Genomic DNA, 4977 nt, shown 5'->3' with positions numbered 1-4977 from the left:
GATGGATTCACGAAGGTCATACTCGAATGTCATACCGGATCTCAATGGCCCCACACGGCTAGCGCAAGAGAGGGCAGACTTACTGTTCGCCGGCAGTCCAGAGACTGGTTTGATGTTGCTCTCCATGTTACTCTATCCTGTGCAAGCTTGTTCATCTCCCAGTACGTACTGCTACCTACATCCTTCTGAATCTGTTTAGTGTATTCATCTCTTGGTCTCCCTCTACGATTTTTACCGTCCACGCTGCCCTCCAATGTTGAATTGGTGATCCCTTGATGCCTCAGAACATGCCCTGCCAACCGATCCCTTCTTCTAGTCAAGTTGTGCCACGAATTTCTCTTCTCCCCAATTCTATTCAATACCTCCTCATTAGTTATGTGATCTACCCATGTAATCTTCAGCATTCTTCTGTAGCATCATATTTAGAATGCTTCTATTCTCTTCTTGTCCGAACTATTTATCGTCCATGTTTCACTTCCATACACGGCACAAATCGTAGAGGGAGACCAAGAGATGAATACACTAAACAGATTCAGAAGGATGTAGGTAGCAGTGCTGGCAGGTGTTTTCCCTACTTACATGAGGCGTAACATGACCTCCCCACAATTGACCTACATTCAGTTGTGATTTCTAAATGAGAAATCCACTTCCTAATCTATATAAATGAAAATGTAAATATTGGTTTGTTCAAAATCTTGTAACATAGGGTATGTTTAGTAAAATGGAACAGTGTGTTTATATTTTCGTTACGAAATGACACACTAGCGAAGGAGGCAGAAGTAGGAGTGCGCTGGAATTTCAGTTTGCCAGGCTGCGGGCTGTTTACATTGCTATTACGTTTAATGGCTATCTGCCTCATAGTAATTTAAAAGGTTCAACAGTCTTCTTCCTAGCACCTTCTCGCCTGAACGGAGTCCCCGTTTTGGCTCGATATACTTAAGTGCTTACAGTCTACCGCTTCCGGTGGATATAGGGTTCTTGATCTTTGATTTGCGTTTATCGTGACCAGCCACCGTAATTTAGATCTTCCAGTGTGTCCCTGGCCTTCGACAGCGAGATGACGGGTTGAGTTGATGATTCAACTGGGCGGTGCCAGTATGGTTTGTGCATACCAACAGTGTCTGTACTGTTGCATCTTCTCATTGATTGGAGTCACTGCAGCTAATTGTCATATCGTCGTGTTGATGGTGTGCTCGAGCAGATGAATGTCAAATGTCAACATTCTCTTGTCTCTAAGGTGTAGAGAGCGTTAAGCAGTTCTAGGAGTGGGGCAGCCTCTGTACCATGCAATGTAAAAGGCCTCATCATTGTGCGGTGTATGATTTTGGGTGGATAGGTATCTTCTTAGCAGAAAGAACACTAGTGTCGCTTCTGAATCGCATCCATGTCGCTCTGATATTTGCTCCCACATTCTCATTCATATAGCCGTCCCTCTGACAAACTTTATGGGGCTAGCACCATTACTTTGTACAGTTAAAGGAGACGCAATCGTTTCAAGGTACTCAGGCTTGTCGGTGTTTAAACGGGGGCCAACTCTTTGCAGACTTGTGTTTCAAGATCCTTCCTACAATCCACCGCATGCATCACATCATCCGCATATAGCATTGTCCATGCTGCACACTTCTCTAATTCGAGTGTTATGGTATACACTACAGTAACAGAGAGCAGCATCAGAGACATAGATGACCCTGGAGTAACCTAGTTGTGACAGGGAAGGTATCAGTGTGTCATGCAGATTATCACACCCTGCTACTGGTGTTGTTGCACAGCAGTTTTACCCACTTTATGTTAGTTTCAGGAACTTGGTGACGGCGGAAACCATATCGAATCAAATGCCTTCACAAGGTCAATAAAAGCAAGAAGCAATATCTTTCTTTTCTCGCGAAGTTTCCCCACCAGCTGAAGTGCAGCAAAAATTGCGTCAGTCGCTCCATATCCCTTCACAAATCCACATTGAGTTATCGGAAGCTGGACCATGTTCGTAGCTGTTGTTCACGATTCGTTCGGATGTCTTCATAGATGAATATACTGATAAATGTACATGATTCATATATGGCTAAGGGTTTTTGAATGTCTTACAGTACACTGATGCACTATTAGGGGTACAAGCGCAGTTTCAATGATGCAAGATAGAGGCATCATTAGTAGAGGCGCGCAAGTGGCGAAGCGCTTGAGACATTCGGAGCAGCTCGGCTCATTGATCGGAGAACTGTACAACCTGATATAAAGCTTTTGTGACCTACAATGCAGCTTACCTCTCGTGCGGACAGTTAAGGCTTCACGTCCTTGTGGGTAGGTTTCGTTTATACGGAAGATGATATTACAGCAGTCATAATCTCTGTGGCAGCGTGGTAGGTGTCTCTAATCCAGTTGTTCATTAGTATTGAAACAACTCAATACCGCCACATTTGCACTTCAAATCACTGCAAATCTCGGGGAGAGACCAATGATTAAGTTAACATGTTCTGCTTATGTTCACTCAATAAAGCCGTGCAGAACAGTTTTAAATGGAAAGTGCTCTTTAAGAAGAAAAAAAAGTCAATGCTCAAAAATGCGCTGTGGTGCTCGCCTATGATCATCTTGCAGACATCTGTTTACGGAGTTGGCGATTTTGACTACTGCTTCACGGTATATTTATTCCTTCACGAAATTTGTTGTAAATGACCCACTACATTTCTAAACGAACAGTGATGTACGTAATTATAAGGGTCGTTCAAAAAGAAACCAACCGGAGTCTGGAATGTGCAAACCGGTGACAGGAGCGTAATGTCGTGGCGTGTGTAACGAGGTGTGGTTCCGACCAGAGCGTGGAAGTTCACAGCCCGTCGCTAGAGAGGACACGTGCACGCCACGTGACGATAAAAGAGCTGGCAGAAGCTTGCATCAGTCGTCCACACGAGTGCAGGAAAGGTTATGCTGACGTTCTTCTTTAAGCAAGATGGCCCCCTTCTGATTCATTTCCTGCAGCGCAGTGAAGGCCCAGCGTTACTCGCAAACCTTGACCACCCTTCGCCAAGCGATCAAATCAAAACGACCAGGCAATCTGACCCGTGGGGTCATTCTGCTACACGACAATGCAAAGCCTCATACGGCCAATACAGTCGCGGCACTCCTGAAGAAATTCAAATGGGAGGTTCTCGGCCACCCTCCATACAGTCCGGACCTCTCCCTATGATTACGCCATTTTTGGTCCCTTAAAAAGGCTCTGACCGACAAACGATTCACCTCAGACGACGACGTCCAGTTGTGCGTGAGGAACTGGTTACCATCGCAGCCACGGGAATTTTATGAGACACCACTTCACCGCCTTGTGTCACACTGGGAGAAGTGTCTCATCAGCCAGGATGTAACATACAGGTATTGGTTTCCAAAATTATGCCTCCGGCTCGTTTCTTTTTGAACGCCCCTTGTACAACACCAGAAGAAAAAATGACATCCAATGATATAAGGTGTCTGGCAGACAGCAAAGGCACAACTGAAGACACAGAGAAAAAGTTTTTCATCGACAAGTTCTTTTGTTCTGGAGAAGAAATTCTCTTCATGCAATGTGGAAAACGTTGTGGGTAGGACTTACAAAGTCATGTCTGTATAAAAGCACTCCGTCGTCAGGCCAAGAGTGGCCTACCGGGACCACCCGACCGCCGTGTCATCCTGAGTGGAGGATGCGGATAGGAGGGGCGTGGGATCAGCACACCGCTCTCCCGGTCGTTATGATGGTATTCTTGACCCAAGCCGCTACTATTCGGTCGAGTAGCTCCTCAATTGGCATCACGAGGCTGAGTGCACCCTGAAAAATGGCAACAGCGCATGGCTTCCTGGATGGTCAACCATCCAAGTGCCGACCATGCCCGACAGTGCTTAACCTCGGTGATCTCACGGGAACCGGTGTAGCCACTGCGGCAAGGCCGTTGCCATGTCTGTATAAGAAATTTGAAAAACGAGAAAAGCTTCAGCTTGTAGCCACATTTACATGTGAGTGTGTAATATGAACATAAATGACGCTTTCCACATACTTACGGTTAATCGTACAAGTGAGCGATTGAATATAAATCTATCTAACTAACTCACCTTTCACTGAAGTCTTTACCCCGCAATGATTTTAATGTTAATGAACTCAGCTGTGCCGGCCTTTGTGGCCGAGCGGTTCTAGGCGCTTCACTCCGGAACCGCGCTGCTGCTACCGTCGCAGGTTCGAGTCCTGCCTCAGGCATGGATGTGTGTGATGTCCTTAGGTTAGTTAGTTTTAAGTAGTTCTGAGTGTAGGGGACTGATGATCTCAGATGTTAAGTCCCATAGTGCTTAGAGCCATTTGAACATTTTTGAACTCAGCTGTGAGGTAGAAATTTGCGACAGAAAAAAACTTGATTGAGGAAGAATCGTGTTGTTTTACAAACCAATGACGTTCCAGTCGATAAAATAAACTACAAATCTATTACGAGATGCCCAAATGCGAGCCCGTGCAGTATCTGTTCGCTCAGAGTTGATTATGTTTGAAGGAATCTTAGAACTGTTGTTTATTAGGCGACATTCCGTTTATATTCCTCCACGGAGTAATCCATGCAGAAACCTGTGTCATTAAGGTTCATATTAATTCAGATGTTTCTTCCACATTAATGGTTTTCTTTTTCTCCCAAATGGCTTATTTTCCTTCTAAATGTTCTTTCATGTGACTCAGATAAATACTATTCTTCCAGAGCTCTTGAATCTCCTCCTTCCATTAGCCCGTTTTATCTGCAGTTGCTTCAATGCACCCCCCCCCCCAATAATTCTCGCGTTAACGCGTTTGTCAATTCATCAAAACTCTATTCGTCCTATCCATCCGCTTCACCAGTTATTGCCACCACCGTTTCTATTTCATTGCCTTTACAATTGTGTGCTAAGACTCTGCATTTTCATTTCCAATCTTCATTTCTACTCAGTCCAAGCAACTGGCTTCGAGTCTCGAGCATTTGCATTCCAATGCCACAACTAAACCGA

General features: G+C 45.0%; 1 pseudogene; it reads right to left on the bottom strand.

Moving 5' to 3' along the window:
* Positions 1-3795: 3795 nt before the first annotated feature.
* Positions 3796-3913, bottom strand: LOC124790717 (annotated as a pseudogene).
* Positions 3914-4977: the final 1064 nt, after the last annotated feature.

This window comes from Schistocerca piceifrons, chromosome 3 (assembly GCF_021461385.2).
Source record: "Schistocerca piceifrons isolate TAMUIC-IGC-003096 chromosome 3, iqSchPice1.1, whole genome shotgun sequence".
NCBI classification, from domain to species: Eukaryota; Metazoa; Arthropoda; class Insecta; order Orthoptera; family Acrididae; genus Schistocerca; species Schistocerca piceifrons.
The sequence above is the reverse complement of the archived record's forward strand: the minus strand, read 5'-3'. Positions and strand labels throughout refer to the sequence as shown.